The sequence below is a fragment of the Larus michahellis genome, chromosome 9 (genome assembly GCF_964199755.1).
Source record: "Larus michahellis chromosome 9, bLarMic1.1, whole genome shotgun sequence".
NCBI lineage: Eukaryota > Metazoa > Chordata > Aves > Charadriiformes > Laridae > Larus > Larus michahellis.
Window position 1 is genome coordinate 37772813 of NC_133904.1, and position 24817 is coordinate 37797629.

General features: G+C 40.5%; 1 protein-coding gene across 7 annotated transcripts in view; it reads left to right on the top strand.

The window, feature by feature from the left end:
- Nucleotides 1–24817, top strand: part of ACSL4 (acyl-CoA synthetase long chain family member 4) — a 67475-nt gene that overhangs the window by 6822 nt on the left and 35836 nt on the right. For 2 of the 7 annotated variants that reach the window (XM_074600961.1, XM_074600958.1), the window contains exon 1: nucleotides 18673–19212. The gene's annotated coding sequence lies outside the window, so the exon portion shown is untranslated. Of the gene's footprint in view, nucleotides 1–3143; nucleotides 3235–4079; nucleotides 4205–7826; nucleotides 7919–11717; nucleotides 11767–13453; nucleotides 13567–18672; nucleotides 19213–24817 lie in introns of those variants that run through there. The other 5 variants (XM_074600963.1, XM_074600964.1, XM_074600959.1 and 2 more) reach the window with 4 other exon arrangements.

A 24817-nucleotide genomic window follows, 5' to 3' on the forward strand; every position in this document is an offset into this window, starting at 1 on the left:
AAACTTGAAGCATCTTGAGAACTAACAGAAACAAGATGACTGCTCTTTTCACACATCAGTAACTAAACATTTTATGCCTTAAAGTGCTCAATGACATTCAGTCCCTTTTGTGTTTGTGTCCTGTATTGTTTAGCCATTTTTCAGTTTTCAAGGCATTTGCTTTGTTTCACGTCCAGTGCTAGAACCATAATATTGCTAAGTATAATAAAAGGCATTTCACAAAGAACCACCCAAACTCTTCTTCTTGGAAGCTCAGCCTTAACAGCACTTTTCTCACTGGTGCCTTCGAAGTCAAAATATTATATTAATATAATTCATACTTATAGATACTTATATCCACAACCATTCAATAAATTTCCTAACAATGCTTAGCTAGTCTTTCAGTGAACCAGACCCAAATGGAAGGTGATCTCTGAAATATCTATAGGTAGACTACAAGATACTTTTCATGCTAATGTCTCAGGAAAAAAAAGTGAAGTCAATGAATGAAATCCTTTATGAATTTGATTGCCATATTAGTTTTACAAGAATTGCTAGCCTGGTTCATGTTTGTTAGAGTTGATTTTAGCTATGACTGGTATACGTAGGAGGTATTGATTCTATAAATCTACATAGATAGGCAGGAAGAAGAATCTGTGCTTTCTATTTTTGTTCTATTTCGTCACAGTTTATCTGGCACATTGACATCCATGAAGACTTACTGAAAATCCTTTTAGTTAAGTCCTTTGAGTTTAGTCTTAAAAACTGAAATCTCACTTCTGATTATGAGACGCTCTGTCACCACTAATGCATCTCAACCTGAGAGATTCTGAACACTTGTGTCTTCCCTAAACTTCTGTGTGGAATTTGCCTTTATTATGAATACCACAGTGACATTTGGTATGTGAAATCAGGGAATGGTAACATTTAACATAATGTAAAACAAACGTAATTCCAGTCTCAGAAACAAAACAAAAGGTAAGAAGGAGAACTATTACATGATGTAATCTCTGGTTAATTAAGTTTTACAAAATTTGTACTCTTCCATTCTATTACGGAATAGTATGTGATTGGGTCTGTTATGTCTCATTATTGTGTTATCACTGTGTATTTTGATGTCTTGTGATATTTAGGGAAGGAGGTGTTCAATATGTCAGCTTTTACTCTGATATATCAGGCAGTGTACGGTTTTCACAAAGATTTCTGAGCCAAACGTGGGTTCTGTTAGATCCTCCTGTCATTTATTAGCATACATAGATCTCAGTCACACATTTTAATGTTTCTGTTGAATATAATCCATGAAAATAGATGCTGTAAAATACCAAAAGCTGCTCTCATACCCTTGCATTTGGTTTGCGTGCCAAGGTGGGGGTTTGGGGGGGGGGCGGGGCACTACACTGGTGGCTTCTGTGAGAAAATGCCATGTCTGATGGAGCCAGTGCCACCTGCCTCCAAGACACACCTGCTGGTGGCCAAGGCTGAGCCCATCAGCAATGGTGGTAGCCCTCCTGGGATAACATTGTTAAGAATGCGGGGGGGAGAGGGGGGGGACCGCTGGGTAACAGCAGCCGGGAGAGAGGGGTGAGAATATGTGAGAGGAACAACTCTGCAGACACCAAGGGCAGTGGAGAAGGAGGGGGAGGAGGTGCTCCAGGCGCTGGAGCAGAGATTCCACTGCACCCTGTGGTGAAGACCATGGTGAGGCATGTAAAGACATTGTTCTAATAAGCTATTGAGAAAAAATGGGTATACTCACGTAGTTTCTGTGCAAATTTGTGCATTTCAGTAAAGTGTAGGGGCCTCACACAACTCAGGTCACGTTTAAGTTCTTTGTTGTTGAAAGGTTTAACTATTTTGTCAAAAAGGCTATGTGGAATGATGAGCCCTCTAGTGGTTGTTCATCCTCTTAAATTCTCATTATAATGCTGTATTAACTAATACAATAAAAAAACACCCACCCTTTCTTTTTCTGTAGCAGCACAATTTTTGTTGGTTTATGTCTTGAGGAGGTTGTTACCACTACTTGTGTACACATAGGAAATGAAATGGTGAGAATTGGACTAGTTCTGTTCTAATGATACATGACACACCTGCATGATGTGTGATCCTCTGCTATAAGGGAATTTTACTTCAAATACCAAGAATACATGCATTTCTGCAAAAGATGTGATGATAGGGCATTTGGTCCCTGAAGGTTTGGCAGGGGCCTGGGCGCATCGAGCATTGATAGAACAAATGTTGGAAAAGGGTGTCCATGTTTGCAGAGAGGCAGGCAGGAATTATGTTCTCTTATGTTAGAACAGAGAGAGGGAAATAGGTTTCACAGTTCTCTAATGAGATGGGGTCAGAAGGAGCCAGCTCTAAACTGCAGCAGTCACTGGACTGAAATTTAGTGACAAATAACTTGAATTAAGTTTTCTTGAAATGTTTAAGGATTGAATTTTTTGGAAAGGAGTTGATGTGTAAATATAAGAGGTTTTTTTGCTTAGGCCAATGTAATGCACGGTGTTTGAAGGAAACAAGAAAATATGTATCTTATGCAGATTTAATATCTCTGCTTATGTTCTGATCTCAGTATTCAGATGAATCCTACAGTCGATGGCTCCTGTATTCATAATACATCAGTGGATGCTTGATAACAGTTTTCAGTAATAGAACGGGGAGACAAAAAGAGCTCTCTAAATTTATCAGGACTCGTGGCTTATGTATATGTGAGCATTGTGACAGCTTGGCTGATGGTATGCATCATGCTTCAGAGCGAGTTGCTTTTTGTTTTCTCCTCTGGCTGATTGCTGGGAAGACTTTTTCCACAATCTCAACATTGACACAATCTTTTCCTGCCCGGACAGGGGCTCAGGACTATGATACTCAGTACAGGTGTACCGAGGACCCAGCAGATCATATTGGAGTCAGTGAGAGATTTTTTCGTTTAGAAACTCTGACTAATGGTGAAAAGAGGTACCCGAATTACTTCCTAAAAGCCTTCTTTACTAGAAACAGAGAAAAAGGGATAAGCAGAAACTGTACTGGGGGTTTGCAGCTCAAAGGAGTGGCCAGACCTCCGGAAGCATGTAACTAAAAACTTTATGCAATAAAGGGGGAAAGAAGTAACAAAAATATTTATATCCCAGCTTGAAACATTTCAAGTTATTCATGTTTTCCAGATCCATTTGCTGCTGTTTATAAAGTCCAAAGAGCACAAATGTCAGCTAGATGAACAAAGAAAACTCGATGTTGTCACGCAAGCAGAATAAGGTACGGCTTTCTCATTAAAAGATTCTTTAAAACCTTCACCATAATACTAGTACATGCTCTCTCCTATTTCTGTAATGCCATGAGGCATCTGCAAATTATGTAAATGAAACAAGGTATATTTAAAATATACTTGGTATGTTTTGGTATAATTAGTATCTTTACCTGTGAAGGTATTTGCACTAGTATCTTGTGAATAGAGACTACTACCTGTGATTATTTGACAGGGAGGGGATATTTATATGGAAGAAAGTGCAGCATAATCAGTGCCTGTCCAATTGGTATTACCAAAATCATTTCTTGTAGTCTGAGAACTATTTTGTAATACATCAGAATCTGACTTTGTTCCCCCCATAAAAACTGGCAAAGGCAAACATGATTTGAGTGGTGCAAGATCAAGTTCAAAGCATTCTACTAATACAGAGTGAATTCTAACAATAGCACAACGTCCTACCAAAGCACTGGTTTCTGTGTTGAGATCTTAATGTCTTCCCAAAATTCTTTAATATCTCTTGGTTGGATGGTTTTGCTAGCTGGCAGGTCTTCTCCAGCTCCCATTAAAATATGAAGCTAAAATTGCACTGTCACCTGAAACATGTAGCCCTGTTTGAGCTTTTGAAACCTTCATTGGAAGAAGACTCCAAAAACGGACTCTGGTTTAGGCAGTGCTATATGCATGTTATCTCAGGACATGAGTGGGGAAAAGGGGGTGGGGTTTTTTGCCCTGTATTTCATGGTACTGCATCTGTAAATGCAACGTGTACATTTAGTATAGCACTTATTAAGAATGATGCTTAACATTACTGTTCTAAATTTTCACATTATGTGCACTTATTTTCCTATACAAGCCTAGAGAAGAAGTCATCTGGAACTAGAAACTCTCTTTGTGAGAAGATCTAGGACAAGAGCAACCACTTTGCAAGACAGAGTACTTGAAAAGGCATCTAGGTAGAGCTACAATCCTGGCCCTGAGGTATAAAACAAATATCAAAATTTGGATTAACTAGTTTGTTCATGGAGAAACTATGGGCTGTGGATCTCTGTAAGAAAAGAACTGAAAAGGAAATGATATATGATATTCATCAGTAGTGTTGAGCATGAAAAAGTTTCTTTGAGACTTGCTTTTTCTGCTTTGAAATGTTGTGAGCAAGGGAGTTCACTCAAAGGCTCTAATTAAACCGGTCTTAGGTAGAGGGGTGAGTTCTGAAAAGGGCTTCAAGTCTTTCAGTGGCATTAGCGGAGAAACACCCAATCACTGAGGCATTGTCAGCAACAAAAATGGTTTCTCCAAACATGTACTATTATAAACATGGTGATTTTTTTCTGTTCAAAAGGTCTTGCAAATGTTTTCCAAGTACCCACTTTGTATTTTTAGCTAGCGTTTATCAATATTTTAGTCAACTCACTATCTTTTCCTCAAAAGTTTTAATAATAATTTTAGAGAGCATAGGGACACTAGTGATCAAACTGAGATAATTGTCCTATCTATGTAATGAATGTAACAGATCTCAACAGATTAAATTTTACTAGTCTGCTTTATTTTTAGCAATTTCTGTCTGCCTCCACCCCAAGACAGTAGTTAATTTTAATGTATTGCACCTATCTAGAATCATTCTCATGAGGAATTAAAAGAGCTTTTCAAAGTGACACAAGTCTAATATTCTGCTTATTCATTAGATATCTTTCTGTTTCAGTAACAAATGGGTGGAAAAGTTATGGTAAACAAGCTCTTTTTTTTCATAGTGGGCTACTTATCTAGTAACTGAAGAAAGTCTGGTGGGAAGCCTTATACAGCTGATGTGAAAATTTCTTAGCTGAGGCAACTTACCTGTTCTGTGAATAAGGAAAACTCACAAATCTTCTGCTTTTCTTTAAAACAAACACACAGGAGGAAAAAACCATCAGTCAAGCAGATAAGTGCAATTTAGTATGATTAACACTTAGCCAAAACTTTGTATTATCTCTAGGGTTAAAGATAGTTCTTACGCATTCATTTGCACACTTTGTAAAACAGTTTAAATGTCACCAGTAGTTGGTATTTTGAGATAATTTATTTTGTAGAGATTGAAGTATATTGGGTTGTAAACATGCAGATAGTATGCATGTAAACTAATGTCACAGAGCAGATACGTACAGCCTTCTCAGCTGAGGCACCTACCTGTTTGATTTTGCATGAAAATACTGAGTGCACACCAGTAAATACACCTATACTTCAAGACATTCCCGTATGTGTCTAACTCCTCCCCTCTTGAGGATTTTTAATGAGAGAAGTTAGGCTAGACATCTGCATTATGCAGTATAATCTTTTGTCACAAAATTGTTTGCATTTTTAATTGAGAATAAAAAATAAAATTGCGCAGCAGGTGGCAGCCCAGGTCCTGCTTGGTTTTTGCCTGGTTTGCACCTCTGAGAAAAGAAGTCAGGCTTCCAGTTTCGTAGAGGTTACTGCTGTTAAAGAGATGTCCTTTCCTTTCTTCAAAGCAGGTGATTTTTAGCGACAAAATGGAAATCACCAATGCCACTGGTCTCTGCTGTGTTACAAAGGCAGAGTGGTCTGGGAGAAGATCATTTAAAAAAAAAAAAAAAAAAGCAGTAAAGGATGCAAGTAGCATCATTCACTAGCGACTTGGGATAGAGTTTCCTGCATAGATACAAGTTGTGTCAATAGGCTGTCAAAATAAACAGTAAATCTAACTCTTGATAATACTGCTTGAGTACTGCTACACAGACACCTAGATACATCTGCCTATTAGCAGAAACAAGAGGCTTTTACAATGTATTTTTGTAGACCGTAAGGAGTAGAGCATAGCAGACCGAACCTTGTAGAACTGAGGATTTTAAAATTCTCAATCAGATTCAGAAATTTAATTCCCAGGTGCTTCTTCCCTCTCCTCTCTTCTCCGACCCTTAAAAGGGGGGAGTGTTAGGGAAAGGGGGAGGGTTCACATCTTCTTTGCAAATGGGGTAGTTTACTTTGAAATATCTTGAACGAGAATTCTCAGAAAGTCCACTCATCAGCTCCAGCATTTGCACCCATTCGGTCTCCAGACAGGCTAAAATACTTGATGTTATCATTAAATATTACACATCCTTGTTCAATTTCCTCACCTAGCCTGTGGGGAAAAAAACAGGAATCCTTCCCAAAATAAGTTGATAGTTAGATAAAAACTTGAAAGCATTTATTTATTATTATTTTGGGTTTATGGCAGGCATTTTAATCTTGCTCTGCTAAAACTACTTATTTATTTGCCTGAATCACACATTTCAGTATTTGGCTAAAGTATCACCTAACACGCAGGGGAATGTCTTAGACCTACCGACTTATGAGATTATTAGGCTTAATTGGTATTATGACTGTAGATCTCCCATGGTATTGAATATGGCTTGCTTATTTTAAACTTTTTAATCCAGTATTAAGAGGAATTGTCATTAAGTTACACCATAAAACCATAATTAGTCTAAAGTGAAATCTTGAGTGGTTGGTTTAAAACTGTTTAAGCCTCCTGTTCATCACAAATCCTCTCGCATTTTTCCTGAACTCCCTTACATTTGTGCCAACACTTTCTATAGCATCTGGGCTACACTTGTGTCCAGTGTAGCACCAGAGAAGTCAATAGGGTCATAGTGGAGATTAATTTGATAAAATTTGATAGTATTTCAGTCATCTAAGTTGCTGGTCTCTTAGTAAGGACAGAGCCCTATGCTGCTGAAGTCAGTGGAAGCTCGTTAAGTGTCTCATCCAGTTCTCAGAGTCTTGTTTTTGTGGAAATATCTGTCCTTGTTCCTTTGCTTTGTGTGATTGCTTCCCTGTGTTTAATTCTCTCTATTTGCAAGATAAACTCTGAAAGGTCCTAAATTTTGTGCAGGGAGTGTAAAGTAATAGGAACAGCATTGAGGTAGCATTTGCTGGTTTTACTACACAAAAAAAGAGAAAATTAGATAGATGTCTCAGAAATTAAGTGATAGGTTTGCCATTAAATGAGTAGCAGAAGTAAAAGGAGATGTTTAGAAACTAGAATGTCATTTCTGTTTGTAGTGCTTCCCCTATACTGCGAGTACTCTATGCATTTCAAGTGCTGTTGTAGCATATTGGAGGGGAGTATAAAAGTATTTAACATCTGAAATGATTAATAGGGGAAAAGGGAAGAAAGAGTAGCATTGATTATAAATCTAATTTTGTGAGTAAGTTTGAACAAGGAGGCTGGTGCTTTAGTTTTTTCTCTTCTGAAATTCCTACCTGAGGCATTGGACAAAGCTTCTTTCATGACATAACTCGGACTGACCCAAGGCTTCACTATAAAAGCTGTATGAAGAAAAGGTATCCCACCTTATAAGCTTTTTATTGTTTTTAACTCTGTGCGTGGGCTGAAGTTCATCAGATAACTTCTGTACAACAGTATAAACAGCCACATATGACTTAGCTAGTTAAAGGCCTAAGAGTGTTTTTAAACTTGAGATCAGTTTGCTTTTTTTGAAAATAATTTTATATTGGGTCAAAATTTTGGGTGTACAGGATTTGCATGTGCAGAGTCACATGGCAACCTGGTTTACGATGAAAATGTTGAATAACGTTTAATGATCTTTTGTATTTACAGCACAAGTTGTGCAATGAGAGGTCAGCCCTTATTAAACAAGGAATCCATGGAAGAAGAGGAGCTAGGAACTCAAATCTATTTAAAAAAACCAGGTAAGCTTCATTAAATATGCTGTTCATAGGAGGAATTGTTTATTCCGCAAAGCAATATTTCAGTCTAGAGGCTTTCTCTCCTGTGGTCAGCCATTTCTGGGAAAGGAAGTGACTATCAGTGTAACATTGAATAAGGATGTAGCTTTTCATTCTCTACTCTTCAGCAGTATTGCGCCAAATGCTCAAGATGAAGTTTCAGACTTCCTAATTGTGGTACAAAAGTCAGAGATGTTTCAATATTTCTACATTTTCTTTACTGCTTGGGCTAATACTAAGAAGCATGTCAATAAAAGATGGTCCCTGGAATTACAAGGTATTGCAGGCACTGTTGTGAAAACATATAGTTAAATGTTTGGCTGCTATCAGTACTACTGCGGATAGACTGAATGAAGACATTAAGGCAAGAGCAAAACTGAGTAGCACAGTTTATGCTAATGTCATTCAGACTGGTACTGGCATGGCATGTAACTACAATCAAATCAAATGAGATAAAAATTAATTGAAAACAGAATAGATAGCTACTGCAGTTCTGTAGTGTTCAGCCATGTCAGCAATGTTACTCTGCTTTCAGTCATCAAAGATATTTCATATTTACCCTTCAAAATATTAGAATACAATTGGAGGATTAAGATACAATTGGAGGATTTTGCCAATCCAATTTATCTTGTTATTTTTGTTGGTTTGTTTCTACGTCATACTTGGCATGACGATATTTGAGTACTTGTCTCCCTGAGTGTCTAAGGAGAAAGGCTACCTGGTCGGTTGTGTAAGAAATTCACAAGAGTGAGCCTTCTCCCCAGTCCACATTGTAATAACCACTTTATGCATCTTTAAATTGTATTATTAACATTACCTAATTAATTTTCAGTGCATTCTTGAGCTACTAGTACCCCTAAATTGAAAGGATAAACAGGTTATTTTGGCGGCAGAACTTGGTAGTTTACTGATGCCAGTCACTACACTCATGAATCATTAAAGCATGCTGTTGTTGCTGCCCACATTCCTTTTCTCCCCTTTAATGGGTAACATAACAGGAATCAAAATCTGCAAGCAGTCTAGATGTGCAGTCTGTGATGAGAGGAAGTTGAATCTGGAAGTTCTCCGCTCTTTCATTTCTTTGATATTGCTTCCCAGGGGAATATGAATATGAATTGCATGATTTAATTTTGGGGAACAACCTCCCCACTTGGCTAGATTAATGGGTAATTTTGAAAGTAAGCCAGCCTATCCAACACAAAGGTTCTGTGTCCCAAAGAATGAGTCATTGAGTGAAAGTTTCTTAGGAGTCAAACATGACGCTAAAACTCCAGATGAATAAAGATTGGTTTATACTGTGGAAAGATAAATGAAATGTAGGTTGCAAAGTCTATCCTCCATCCATACATACTACCTAAAAGCTACATCTATATCTCACAGATCCTCCAGGTACTTTTTTCTAAGATATTTCCTGTTATCATATCTGAAAATAGGGTCTAGTGATTTGACATTCACATTTACTCACTGACAGGAGTCCTTTGCAAGTCCTTTCAGAGTACGGATGTGCTGTGTACGGCTGTGGGCTCAGACCTGTTTCCAGTGGTGCTTTCATGGGATGGGAGCCTAAAACACTTGTTCTGTTCCTTTACTTATATTTGAAGGTTTCTAATCTAAAAAAACATCACTGGACTTCCTTTTCTTTTTCACCTTTACCCATGATCTCTAGCTAACGCTTGCTTTTTCTGGAGTTCATTGGAAAACAAACCAACAAACCCAGGGATGCTGGAATTGTGTCAGTATAAACACGTAGTTTCTTCTGTCATTGGACAATATGACATCTGGATGGGGCTTTGAGCAACCTGCTCTAGGGAGCGGTGTTCTGCCCATGGTGGGGGGCTTGGAACTGGACGATGTTTAAGGTCCCTTCCAACCCAAACCATTCTATGATCTTATGTCCTGCACAGGAAGAGGTCTGGTCTGGAGCTGACTGCTAAATCGTGGTCTTCCCCGATTAATTGCCTTGACAAGCTTTCTGCTTAAGGTGTTTTAACACTTCTGTAACAGTTAAAAACAACTGTTTGCACTCCAACTGCACAAAAAAGCCTTGCAAAGCTTGTGGGATGTCTTGGGGGGGAATAGTCTGCCCCATCGTCCCAGCCAGCCAGGTCTGCTTTGGTGAACATGGACACAAAGCGCCTTCCCTGTGGTGATACTGGAAGCTTGCAGTTCAGTTCAATGCAAGCTGGATTCATAAAGAAAAAGAAACAGAGTAAATCACTTTATAAGGGAGTGTGTTCAGATATAAACCAAACTTTGATACATAGCAGAGATAAAAAGGGAAAAGAGTGAAATTATGTTCTATTATGTGCTTTGCAAGTCTCCAAATTATAGAATTTACTTTTTAATATGAGAAATTTGGTCATAAGAAGGAATGAACTTACTACACCAGCCTAAGACAGATGTAGCTGGTATTTTGGGAGTTCAAAGCTTACTGTATCATACATAAACCCAGTGTGAAAACATGTCTTAGAAATAGATCTGCTTTGTTTTAAGCAACCCTTTAAATTCTGAGAACTAGCACCTAGTCCTCTGCTACGTACTCTGCACTTGTGATTTGCAGAGCTTGCTGAACAACCTCTGCAAGCAGAACTAACCAATGCTTAAATCGTGAAGATAGGAAAGGTGCTACCGCTGCTGTGCTCCATTGTCCTAAACTAAGAATTATGCTGCTCTGGACTTTTCTCCTGAAGGGTGTTACTGCAAATACTGATCAATAATGCTTAAAGAAAAAATAGCCATGACGCTGTTTGTAGCCTTGATAATCAGGAGATAAGCAAGGCAAAATTTGTGAAGAGGAACGTCTCTTGTTAGGCCCAGTGATATAACTGGAAGAAGTCATGAAAATAATATTCTAAAACTCGGTAAGAGATGGAATTGCTCGGGCTGTTTGTGTAGGGAATATAATGTACCTTTTGTTACCCTGCCTATTTTTGCACTACCTTCTAATTTTCTCAAGCTGCTACAAGTCTTTTATTTGAAGATGCTTCTATTGTATATTAATGAAGAAGTTAAATTATCTAGGCAACATAGGCTAAAGCTGAAACTCCCCCAGGCATCGTCTTTCTTAACTATCATTGTCCAGTAAGAAAATAGGTCTGTAAGCTATACTATTCATCTGAACAAAAATAAACTGTTATCGTGGCATTTGTCGGCTGTGTGTAATACTGATACCTGAGCTGGCCTTTGGAGCCAGGTATCGTTACAGATACCGTGATGGTGTCTACTTTCAGGCAGTTTTGAATTCCGAGTACAAGACCAGCAAGAGCAGAGAACGCCCCAGAATGCAGCCATTCCCCGCCCCCAACTCCAGTGTCTGACAATATTTGGAACTAGGTTTCATCCACAAGCATTTACTTCTGTAACTACTACAACAATAACAATTATTTTTGCAAACAATTTGCATATATAGTGTCATGTGAATTAATTAAATAATTGACTCCAGCAATCAACTTGTAATAGAACTACTGACAGAAATGAAAGCATAGTCATTAGAAGTATTGTGTAAATGAAGCATATTCGATTAATATTTCTTGCATATATGACTTTACTTGTAAACCCGAGGAACACCATGTACAGGTAGGTAGCACCTACTGACAGGACAAACTGATTGTGTAACTAGAATTCTCTTCTGTTTCAACTGCAAAAGGGAAGCCAATGTCACAAGTGCAAGCATTTAAAGCAGTCACAGTGGTGTTAACTTCACCACAGTGTTAAAGATTGAAGTTCACCTGGATTCTTCATTAAAAATGCTTTTACTCTACAGATCTGAGTGCTGAATCTGATCCTTGATCTCCTGGGAAGTACTTTTTAAGGTAAGAATTCAAATATCTTTTTGAAAGACACTATGTTAAGGTGTACTTCTCATCTTTGTATGTCATTTCTGGGTTTTTTTATGGATAGACATTTTGTGTACAGATCCATTGAGACCCAAAGATTTTGACAATGAAGTCACTAGGCAAAGGAAATGTTGACTTCTTGACTGAAAAATGCTACTAAGAATGTTACTCTGGCATCTTTGTCCAGGTTAGCAACAGCCTGTATAGACGTATCTGGACGGGAGAGATAAAAGTGTATGTGGGGAATGTTTTGTGGGTGACTTCTAAAGGGTCTGAAAAAGGGTCGGCGAGCGGCGGGGAGCGGCGGTTCCGTAATCGCGTTTGTATATTCCCCTATCCGTGTTGTTGTTGTTGTTGTTTGCATGTTCCCTTTGCTGTTCTGTTAAACTGCCTTTGTCCCAACCCAAGAGTCTTGCCTTTTCTTACGATCCTTCCTGTATTAGGAAGGCACGTGCGAGCGGCACGTGGTTCTTTGTTGCCATCTGAGGCTAAACCACGACACCAAGAAAAAAATAATCATACACATTTATTACACTGTTCAGTGTAATATGCAAAATTGCTGAAGGGGTTCCGTACCACTACTGCAAACCATCCATAAATAACATTTTAAAAGGCTCTTCTGGAATTTGTGTTATTTTTTCAATGATCCACACTGCTATGGAGGCCATTCAGTTGCACTGATGGGAAACAATGCAGTGATCAATCAGCCTCTGGAGAAAGAGGTTGTGCTAGAAAAAACAAGGTATGACTGAAAGTTTTGCTGCAGAGACAGACTGAAAATAATATAATTTGAATTCCAACAAAATCCTGACATTTTGACAAGCTGAATAAATGAGATTCTTACAGGTACTCCATCTTGTAAATCATGACAGAAAGGATAGAAGCTGCAAGGCTGTCTCGTAAAGACTCCCTTACAAGTTCAGGAACAAGCTGAAGCAGAACTGCTGGAGCGTGTCAGGGCAGACTGGCAGCTTGCGGTAGTTTAGACAGGATGTGTAGAATATTTTAAGACTGGAAGGCTACCTACTACCTACTCAGTTTAAAGCACTTATAATGCTTCTGTCCTTCGGCTGGAGTTTTGTGTTGTGATGCCGTAATTTCACCTTCTGGGCACAGCGATCTCTGACAGAAAAAGAAAGTATATCTGATGAAAGCAGGATCAGTTTGTACTGATTCTTATAGATATATATAATCATAGAAACAGATGTTCCAAGAGTCATTTACAGTTTGTTTAAAAAAATTACAGAAGGGACTTCACAATAAGAAGACTTTTTTAAGACTTGAAAAGTAGATTGCCAATTTATCACCAAATAATTTTCAGAAATTTCTCTTAGATGTGATTTTACATGAATAAGTACAGAAAAGAGCTCATAGTCTGTCAGTCTTAAGGACTATGATAGCTTTAGGAAATGAAACCTCAATAAACAAAGAAACACACCATTTAATCTTTGTGTAATAGTCATATTGTTACATAGGAAGGCAGTTATTCTAAAATAGGGATTCCTTCATGCACTGAAACACGTTTTGGACATAAAATTATGTCTGTCCTTCATCCAAATCTACTGATGTGTATTTGCCCCCAAAACTTACAGGAATGACTGCAAACAGATCAGCAATTAGTTGAGTCATTCTAATCTTAACAACATTACTTCTCACATTACAGATTCAGAGGAATACATGAGAATGATTTGTATGGGAGTACAGCAGAGGATATTGTTTGTACTTGCCTGTTAAACATTCCTCGGAAATGTACCTGAAGTCGCAGCCAGCCCACAGGTATACATCATTAGGACTTGTGTTATTTTTTTAATCGAGTATCATATTTTTACAAAAATGGAGGACAGATGACAAATTGGAACAAAGTTAAGGTGAACGAGTTATTTTTTTTGCTACCTAGGTTCAAAATAAAAAAAAAAACTAGTTGTGGAAAGAAGTATCCATTAGGAGGCTGGCCTTGCTGTTTCTGTCAAGACAAACTTCTGCCATGGCATATGTAAATAGAAAAACTATTGAGGTCAAGGTCCTCGCTGAATTTTAGTCTTCGCGCTAATGAATTCCCCAAACGGTTTCATACTAAATTAGGACACCATAGTGTTCAAAATTTTATGATTCCCTTAAAGGAAATTGTAAAACTCAAAAAATCCTGATGAGAAGAGTGTGGAATAGATCGGAAGAAAACAATTATTTAGACATCCTTGTAGCCATAATCTATCCTAATCTAATGGGCTTTTTATAGTAAGCCTGTCCTGTTGTGGCAATTGCTAACCGTGGTTGTGCGCTTTAGAATGGATCTTGTGAAAAATTAATAAAACTTTTCATTTTTATAGCATTTTATTTTCTTTCCTTTGAATGTCCCTAGGCAGCACTAGAACATATTTCATTATGTGAGAACTACTCAAAGTCCTCCTTGTAATGGCTGTTCAAAATTTTAGGTACTTTGTTTTGTACAGCAGTCTAATGATGGTACAGTTGCATATGTTCTACTAATAAGACATGTAACTGCTTGCACCAACAAAATTAAATTTAGAGTGGTAAATCTTTCCCTAGATTTATTGTGGTATAGACGAGCAATGTCTCTATCAATACTGCTTTCCTTTCTTAAAATGTATGTTCTTCAGTTAGGAATGCCATGTCCATGCAGCATCCCATTTAGGATCCAATACCCTAAAGCTCTGCTCCTGATGGGGCTTTTCAGTTTTGTCATAAACTGTACAGTAAGACAGCACTGAAACTGCATCCTCCTTTGACTTTATGTAGTATGCCAACCTACCAATCTCAATGGTACCGTCTATGAAGTGCTGATTTGACCCAAGATCATTAAGGAACTAGGTGCCCCCTTGGATGAAAGAATCAAAATCCAAGCACAAAATGCAACTATGTGTACTATGGTATTTTGGAAGCCTACTGGGCTGTACGTATTGATATGTAGGGCAGCACCCTATGTCTGATGAATTAATTGAGTATATCACAATCTCTGAAATGCTGCAGATATTTAAGTGTTGTGGGGCATAATACGTATCTGGGTAATGCTACAGTGAGTTGTCCCTCGTGCTGCCTAAACAGGCAGCAAGTTACTTGTCAGGCATTACCTCTGGAAAAAAAAAAGTATCTCTAAACGCTGCAGGGATCTGAGCAGGTAATGAATGTGATGTTTTTACAGAATACAAATGTTATGTCTGCAAGCAGGTACATGTTTCTGTTTCATGTATGGAATACGTCTTAAAACAAAGATTTACTTACGTAATGCAGGTGTATGTTGAAGGCTTGCAAGCTGCTGTACTCCCTCTACATAATGACTCAGAATGAGAAGTCGTATCCGCGTAGATCAGGGTACCAAAACTGGTTAAAAGTTTTTAGTTCATAAGACCTAGGGAGCTTTGTCTCTACCTTCCCCCTGCTCCTTCCCCAAAAAGGCCCAGTATGTTGGCTCTAAATACTAGATGTGATAGAGATTTTTTTATTCTTTATGTGAAATATAGAAATTGCTTCTTTATGGCAACTGTTATAAACAGATTTGCAGATAATTTTCCGATCAGGTTTCATGTATAAGAGTAAGAAGGGAATGGACCTACCTTGAACAAAAGGCATCAAAGAACAAAACAATTCCCACATTTGGAAGTAGGCCCCTTCTCTTAAAACACTGCCCTTTATTCAATAGGCCATCCCTCAGTTCCCCCCTACTTGAAATTCCTCCTTGAAATGCACTTATTTGGAGAGCTCAATAATCCTTTGTGTCACCAAATCTGTATGACTGACCGCTATGTGGGCTTTGTTCTGTTGTCTTTTAAAACCTGAGAGTCAGTTTAAAAAGATCTAGAGCAAACAAAAGCACGTTGGCCCCAATGAGCAGAGTTAAGGTGGAGGTCTAAAGTGCCTCAGTTTTTTTTTTTTTATTATTATATGCTCTAAGTTTATTGAGAAGTAGCAGAAATACAATTTTATTTTTTTTTAAAAGAAAAAGGAACACATTAAAAGTTTACTAGCCTGAGACAAAACTGAGGCAACTTGTTTTGGAATAGCAAAGTTTGTGCACAAAATTTCTTTTCTGTTGTTTTGATTCTAACTGTACATTCTGTGAAGAAACAGGATTGCATGAAAGAAATCGTTGACTTCACCAGTCACTGCTCCTGATATAAATAAACAACCCACAAGGCTCCAAATATTGATTTACTACTTAGATTAGAAGTGCTAACATTGTGCAATCCCTTTGCTGGTATCAGGAATGAGGTGAGAAGCTGTTGACTGTTTGCAAGCTTGCCCTGAATCATGGGCCAAAAACCTTCTAGATTTGCTTTAGTCTGTCCTCAACATAGCTTTCTCTTGCTTCTTTTTGACCTCTGTGATCAGGGTGAGAATTAGCGTTGGTACAGAGCAATTGCACTGGCTGGGAAGTTGTGTTACGCTGGTCACATTCCACAGAGATCACTGCTGGGTTTTTTCTTACTGGAAAGATATAAAGCAGTTGCAACATGAGAGAAAACGGAAATCCTTTCAGTTAGATTTGGGTTTAAGGATCGTCTGACATACTGGTATATAAAGACAGTTTAAATTTTTGTTTGTGGACTCCTAAAATGTTTGCAAAGGCATTTCTGTGCTCTCGTAGTGAATGTAAGCTTCCTGACAATAGGCTTGCTTTTCTTAGCTACCTGTTTTGAAGCCTTTGGAAGTATTCCACTTATCCTCAGGGTATCACTAGCTGACCATAGCTTTATTTACAGAGAGCAAATAAATCTGTTTCTGCTTTACTTTCCAAAAAAAAAAAAGTTTGAAAGCTTTCAAAGGACTAGTTTAAACAGAACTATTTTGTAGGACAAATAAAGGAGCAGCTGCTACATCAGTAAATCCTATGTAATTCAGTTAGGCATTTGCATACCTGTAGCTACAGGGAAGGTTTCCCATCCTGCTGTTCCTAAAGCCTCCACAGAACGTGGTACATTTGACTCTTCACTTGGATATCCCTCTCTGGAGTGAGTTTCATTTTAGGACTCATTATTGTAAGTATAATGTGACAGGTTATATTTTTTCCTTAGATTGTAATTAACCGAAATCTGTTTCAAACTTTGCTGAAATCATTAATTTGACTCAGATGTTCATCCTTTTGAAAGAAACAAAACGTTTTGTCAAGCATCCCTGATAATGCCACTGAACCTGGATGTCATTCCATGATGCCTGGCTTGGAGACATGAGTGGACGAGCCTTGCAGGCACCAGGATTCCCCATAGAGCTTCTTGCTATGGCACGCAAGGCCAGCTTGTCCAGGGCCAAGAAGAGGTTGATGAGGAGGTCCCATGGCCTGGTAAGGTCTCCAGTAGGTCCTCCAATAAAGGAGGAGGTGAGGGAAGAGTTGCACTCCGCAGGAGCACACAACCTGGAGCATGTGAAATCCATGTCGGAGCAAGAACATGCAGTCTGAGGTAGAGAGATGGAAGCTCCAACTTAAATTTATTTGAGGTACTATGAAACTGCACCTGGAAAACATTAGAGGAGAGATGAATGAGGTAGTAGTGTAAGGAATCGGTGATACAAATCTATAAAACAAGGAGTGGCATTGACAAGGAGTTAAGATAGAACGATAATTCGTGGTTAATTAATGCAAAAGTCAAGGGGCGTCACATGGAAATACCAGACAGAAGGGTCAAAACATCCAGAAGCGATTTTCACACACCAAGAAGTTAAACCGTGGAGCTACATCAAGCTGCAGATACCAGAAGCTTATATGGATTAAGAAAGCAATTGGATTTTTCTTCCATTAATTTGTCTGTCAAGAGCAGAAATAGTCTACTTTAGCTAAAAGTCTCTGAGCAACAGAGTTTTTTATCTTCCCAGGAGACAAGCAGCCATCGTTGGGAACAGCATACTGAATTAGCTCACTCTCTCTTCTGGCCCTCGGTGGCCATTCCAGCGCTGCAGCTGGCTTAGCACAGGGCATGCTTCCTTACCCACTAGCAGGACACATCACCGTACATCCAAGCCCAGTTGATTCAAAATTTAAGACTATAGGAAGTATAAAATAGTTGGAACAAATTACAAATATATTCTCTTACACATTTACTGTTTATGGGAAAGACTTAGAAAATAGGCTAATGTGTCTGTTTTAGTTGGAAAAAAGATTTGTAGCAAGTTTGTTTGCCCAGCCTCTCCTGAATAAAGGGAGGTTTGATCAAAAAAATATTTAATCTGCATAAAACAGGTGTGCCTTTGGGCATCTTGCACAATCCAGGCCCTCTCATTAGCGATGATTTGACATTAAGCAAAACAATGGGCTTTGAAACAAATTAGAACAAATTGAGAGTAATAACGGACTGCGCTAGAATTCATATAGCCCAAGCAAAGGAAAAACCACTCAGTGATTCAGTTCCCCCTCTTTCCAAGGAAGGGGTGTGCTTTTTGCTTCTCTAAGGAGGAGAACTATTACGTATAACATCCACATGGCATATTCAGTTGTTACCAGAAAATTGCTGCCTCCTGCAAGGTGTTGTCTTTTATAGGAACAAGCTCTTGTTACCAAATATAGCTATGGCTTGTTTTGTAATTTTGCTTTTTTCACACTGTCCCACTCCATATGGAATGGGGGAGGATTGTGCTGGACTTGGGCTTAGCATAGATGGAGCATGAAATGTTTCCTCTTCTTTTACACATTGTTAAGAAGTGTCTTGTTAAAAGTCAGTTATTTTGTGCTAGTTCTCTTCTGAAGAAGCCTCAGACTCCAAAACACGTAAAGCCATCTGTCAAACTCCGGCATGAATCATAGGGATATTTGTGGCCTCTGGCTTTTTGAACTGCGTTGTGAGTAATTCTGGTTGCTCTCGTCAGTGCTGCTGATGAAACCCACGTCTCATGTTCCCAGTAAAGAGCGTGGGGCCTCCGGCTAGGCCTGGTGGTCCCCTGGTCCCCGACGGTGTGGGGCAAGGCTCGCTGATGAACCCCAGCGCTGCCTCGTCCAGTGGGGGACAGTGGGACTCGTGCCATCACGGCTCCCAGTCCCAGCCTGCCCACAAGGGCAGGGAGAGCGGCCGCCATGGGCTCTGAGGTGCTTTTCGCCACGTGCCCGTCGGTCTCTGGGGCAGCAGCCTGACTGCCCCGCTGCAACAGAGGGAAACGAGCAGCGGCGCGGCGCGGCGGCAGCTCTGCCCAAAGCTCCCTGGCGGCCCCACCTCCGGACCCCGCCGGGCAGAGGGGACACCGCCAGCGCCACGACGAGGCCCACCGGCCCCGCCTCAGCCCGCCCGGGGACCCCCGCCCGCCGGCCCGCCCCTGCCCCTTCCTCCGCGGCGGCGCGTCACGGCGGGGGCGGCGGGAGGATTGGACGGCGGAGCCGGCAGAGCGGGGGCCCTCCCCCCGCGCTCTCAGCCATTTTAGCAGCCGGCAGAGACGCCGGCCCCGTTTTTCACCGGCGGCACCGGGACGAAGCGGCCAGGAGAGGTGAGTGCGGCCCGGGGAAGGACCCCTCGGCGGCGCCCGGCAGGCGGTGAGCGGCAGGAGGGTCACCGCCGGGGATGGGACGGCGGCCGCTGGCCGACGGGGCGGAGGCAGCCGGGTCAGCTGAGGGAAGCAGCGAGGGGTTACGCGGGGTGAGGCCCCTCTCAGCCTCCCCGGAGCGGGGAGCACGGCTGCTGGGGGGCCCGGGCTCGGCTCCCCGGTGGCGGCAGGGGGAGCGGGGTAGGCCCCGGGGAGGAACTGGCTACGGCCACGGCAGGTGGCGGGCGGCGGGGAGGCTGGGGCGGCGGGGAGGCTGCCTGGCGGTGTGGGATGGGCTGGCTACCGGGGATAAACGCGGCCAGGAGCGTCCCGCCGGGGCTCCCTCGCCGCCGCCCCTCGCTCCCCGTCCGCTCCTCAGCCCCCCCGGGCCGGGGCCCAGTGCTGGTGCTCCTGGCCGGCGGCGGGCTCCTCGCCTCGCTTGCCCAGCTCGCCTATCGCCGAGGAGGCAGCGAGCTCCGCTCCTCGCCGTGCCTCAGCGGCACCCCGGCTCGTCTCGGCTTCCTGGCGGGGTTGGCGGGCCCGCCATCGCACCGGCAGCGCCGTCTCCTCCCGCCGAGCCCCCCCGCCGCGATGCGGGGAAGGAGGCTGGGCTGAGGGTATGGGCTGATGCTGATGTAGCACACGCAGCAGCCCGGGGGGGGTGATTCATCGCCCGGCGCTGCGCACGGGGCATGTTTTTTCCATTTCACGTCATAAGGGCACCTGTTATGGCAAAGCAAGGGACCGGTTGAATGTTTTTGTTGTCCTGTTGAGATTAAGTTTCGCTTTGCAGTGTTCTAAATTATCCTCGGACGCTTTGTGGATTTTTGAAGCTTATTTCATTTTGAAAGCTTATTTTTGAAAGCATTTTTGAAGCTTATTTTATTCAGAGTGCTGGAGCACCTCTGCTATGGAGTCAGGCTGAGAGAGTTGGGGTTGTTCAGCCTGGAGAAGAGAAGGCTCCGGGGAGACCTTAGAGCCCCTTCCAGTACCTAAAGGGGCTACAGGAAAGATGGGGAGGGACTCTGGATCAGGGAGGGTAGCGATAGGACCAGGGGTAATGGTTTTAAACTGTAAGAGGGGAGATTTAGATTAGATATCAGGAAGAAATTCTTTACTGTGAGGGTGGTGAGACACTGGCCCAGGTTGCCCAGAGAAGCTGTGGCTGCCCCATCCCTGGAGGTGTTCAAGGCCAGGCTGGATGGGGCTTGGAGCAACCTGGTCTAGTGGGAGGTGTCCCTGCCCAGGGCAGGGGGGCTGGAACTGGATGATCTTTAGGGTCCCTTCCAACCCAAACCATGCTATGATTCTATTTACAAAGCCAGGGGGGTGGGGGGTAGGAGCGCAGGCACCGTGGGACAGGGACCAACACCTGTCAAGTGCTGCTGCTCTGCCTCAGCCTTAATGGAATAATTATAGCAACTTTTGGACAATTTTGTACTATAACCCCTTTTTTCCTATGCTTAATAAATACAGATGGAGGTTACAGAGCAACTTGCTGTAAATTAAGGATTGTTTCATGTACAGTAAATGAACAGCTCTCATCTCTGGTGGTCTTAAAAGATGATTGTCAGATTAAAGATAATATCTGTCCTTACTTGATTGCTCTTTTCGTCTTGGACTGCTGTAGCATAAAAATACAAATACAACATGCTTTGTCATTTACATAGATAAACTTATTTTCTAACCTTGACAATTTGAAGTGCAAAATTTAGCAAATAAAGCTACAAATAGCAATTAGAACCATATGATCTCTTTTTCTTTTGATTAAATTCTGCTTTTTGAATCTTTCAGATTTGTCATCTCAGACTAACTGCAATGATTTTTACATGGACTTTTTTTTAAGATGTGAAAATGTTAATTTTTAAACAAATAAATCCCCAAACCAATCTCTTCTCCAAGAGAAGACATAGAATTAGCAATGTTCCACGGTTTCAAAAAGACTGTTTGGTTTCTTTTTTTTTTCTTCTGCTCTTCATGCATGGATAAAATGTTTCTGTTTTAATACAGTTCTACAGATGCCTTAAGTATTTCCACATAAAAGTTATTTTAGGAAATATTTAATGTTTTTTTTAACTTACCTCTCACTTCTTTGTACTTGCCAGTTCCCCTTCATTGTTGTTTTAAACTACAGAATGGTATAAACTTGAAACAGAAAAGACAGTTTCCTCCCCCAAGAACCCTGCTGTGGTGATGTTGTCATGATATGTTAATTATTTGAGTATTTGCATCTCATGCAAACTTCCCTCATGTGTTACTTGTAACACTATCTGTAACATACACTGTGCAAGTAAGTGACAGTGTTGCCCAATGTCTGCTGATTGAATAATCTAACGTTTATCAGCAGCTATAATTTTTCAGCATAATAAATTACCAGTGTTCGGTGGATGATACCTCCTTCTAACATGAGTTTATGCTTCAGCCCTTTTCTACAACTAGAGAAACCACTCTTGAACAAACTACTAAGGCAAGGTATTAGATACAAATATATTCCAAGTGATGTTGAGATATGTGTCTAGTAAAATAGATGCAGCCTATTACACTATTTTAAATGAAGTCGATACCCAAATATCAAACAGTAGCCAGAGCCAAGTAAACATGCAAAATCTATTGAAGTTAATTATTAATAGTTAAGTTAGGTAGTTAACATGACAAATGAATGAGTGCTGGTTTATAAGAAAACTGTTCTTAATAAGGAGTTACCAAAGCCAAAAAAGAGTTGGAGTTAATTATTAAGGGAAATCTTCATTGTATATGCAACTAAGCATGTGGTCACTGCTGCAGGATATTTATTTTCTCAGGAGAGAAGGAAGTTTCATGGAAGAAGGGAGGCAATTTTCTGAGAAACCCCATTTGTTCATATGTTGGATTGTTGTTTAGATAATGCAATGTCTTCCACCCTTTTTGTGGAAGGCACATCTCAAAAGTTCGCCATGCTCTTTAATTTTCTGGTATTCTACGGCAGCTGGAGAGTGACTGCTTTGGTGTTTGTCTTTATTTCAAAGTTACCTCCTCTCCTCCCTGTAAGTGGGATTGCTCTCTGTCACGTTTCCATTTGGAAGGTGCTGAGAGGAATAGGCTAGCTGTACAGAAGGGCCCAAGGGAAAGCTTAAGACAGTATTTCTCCTCTGCTAGTAGAGCTGTGCTTTACACGGGATAGGAATTATTAATACTTTGCTGTTGTTTTTCTCTTGTTTCCTTGGTTGTTTTTTTTGTGGTTGGGGGTAGGGAAGGGAAATAAGGATTGTTCTTAATCTGCTGACATTTAGTAACTCTTATGTTTCTTCAAGATCTTGAACTCAGTAGATAGACACGTAAAAACAAAAGCTGAACACAGCAGTAGTTACTTCTTCTGTGGCCACTCACTCAGAGTAACTTGTATTGCACTGAAAGTAAAACACACACTGGAAGTGGTGTGACAGGTTTCTGTAATGACCTATGGTGGACACAAAGCCCGCCAGCACCAAGGCCCTCTCTCAGATTGCTCTTTGTGGTCTGAGTGGTGGACGGGGAGGACTTTGCCTTAATCCCAGATATGCTGGAACTGCGAGAAGCCTTCACTTGTTTTATACGAATGCGAACTAAAAGACGCTGTATGGAATAAGGCTTGTGCTTGCAAAAAGGAAGGCTTCTGGCCGGTTGCCAGAATTGTTGGGAGATGTGGTTTCAGTTTTCTTTTCTGCAGTAGATGATCCACATTGAGCCGCTTGGCTGAGATCAACAAAAATAGTTGGACAAAACTTAAATAAACTACAGTAGGTCTGCTTTCCCTGCCCCACTTCTTCTTAGGGCTATCAGTTCCTACTGAGTACTTCATATAAAGTGTTCTTGTAATCAAGATATGGCTTTAATCATGTGCCAGATGTGCCTAACATTATTTACTTGACTGAGTGCATGATACAGAGGTTAGGAATGAGTGGTGGGAGTGGAAATTCTTTATGCGATTGTTGTTGCCCTAGATTGGAAGCCTTTCTACTGTTCAGGCTACTGTGCTACTTTTGACTTGTGCTGCCGTAGCTCGTAGTACCTTTTGAGTCAGGACTAAACTTGGTGCTTGCTTGAACTTGATCTTCTGCCGAGGTTTAGGTGTGAGGAGTGTGTGTGAGCGAAGCATATTGGTACAGTTGGCTGTAGAGTTATTTTACATTTTAAGATGATCCCAAATACAGTAGAAATTCGGAAGGCGCATTGAACCATGTTTCAGGAAGGAAATAAATAGCACAGGCAGTCCTGAGAAATGGAGGAGTAGAACAAGTAAGGAAAGGTGATTGTGGGGATGGGGCTGGGAGGGGTGGGAAATGTCTTCCTTTAGCCAATGTGTTGCCAGAATGTGAATTCCTACAGTGGATGATTCTTAAAGTTTGTGTATGTGAGTTGCTTATGACAGAAGTGAAGTTGGAGCTAATGCTACTGTATCAAAAAGTCAGCATACATTTTATTTGCTTTGCTTTTGGATTAGTAGCTGTGTAATGTTAAGGACATGAGGAATTGTTTCCCTCTTTCTTTGCTTCAGATAGAGCTAAGCACTTGGACTTTCCATTGAAATCAAAGAGTACTTTTCACCTCAGTAGAGTGTTTTGTAAGGAATCCTAGGGGTTGAGAAAATAGCTTGCTTTTTTTTTTTCCCCCGTATTTAAATTTTGCATGTTTTTTGTAGTACAGTTAATGACAAATCAATGTATATTCTGCAGCGGGAGTTCACTGAGCTTCAAGGTGAGATATCTTTATCTCCAAGGTAGAGATAAAGTGATCCACCAATTATCACAGATTTAAGAATCTCGGATTTAAAGTGATCCAAGGTGGATCCTCGGTTATCACTTTAAATCCAAGACTCTTACATCTATTCTACTTGAATATACTGTTGTTCAGTAAGGACAAAACTAATGAACTAGGATTTCCTTCAATGTATATTGATGTGACTATTTGATCCCTACAGTATGTGACTGCTTCATCAGCTGAGCATCTTTTCCTAAAAGGCATACTTTTAACTTGCCTATTAGGCAATAGATTTATATTTCTTTTTTTTTTTTAATTCTTCTTATAAATTCATTGGTCTGTCAATAGCAGCTGTTAAATGTCAGAGCAGAATACTTGCATGCACATCTGTTGTACCTTAAACTGTGTGATGATGCTGCAGCTCCTCTCATGATTTTTGCTGATTGCTTTTGTTCTCGTGCAGGGGAAAATGCCTGTATTTCCATACAGTGGTAATTGGGAATGTTTTATAGCATAGGTGTATAATGGCAGTCAGAATATTAATGTATGTATCAATTTAAAGAAAATCTAGGTATGCTTGAAAGCCTGTGAAATTAGAAACAAGCTGACATGACAAGGACAGACTTAAAATAGAACATTACATTCCAGTACTTGTACTATTAAAATTTGTACTAATTAAAGAGACTTTCAAATTATTACTTTAATAATAACTCTGATGTGTTATTCTGTTTTAGCTGTTCTTACTATAGAAAATAATATTGTAAGTGATTAAAATCAAGACAGCTATAGAAATGCTTGTGTTCAGAGGATTTCTTTAAAGAATTGTTTAAATTTATAACAAATATAAGCATAT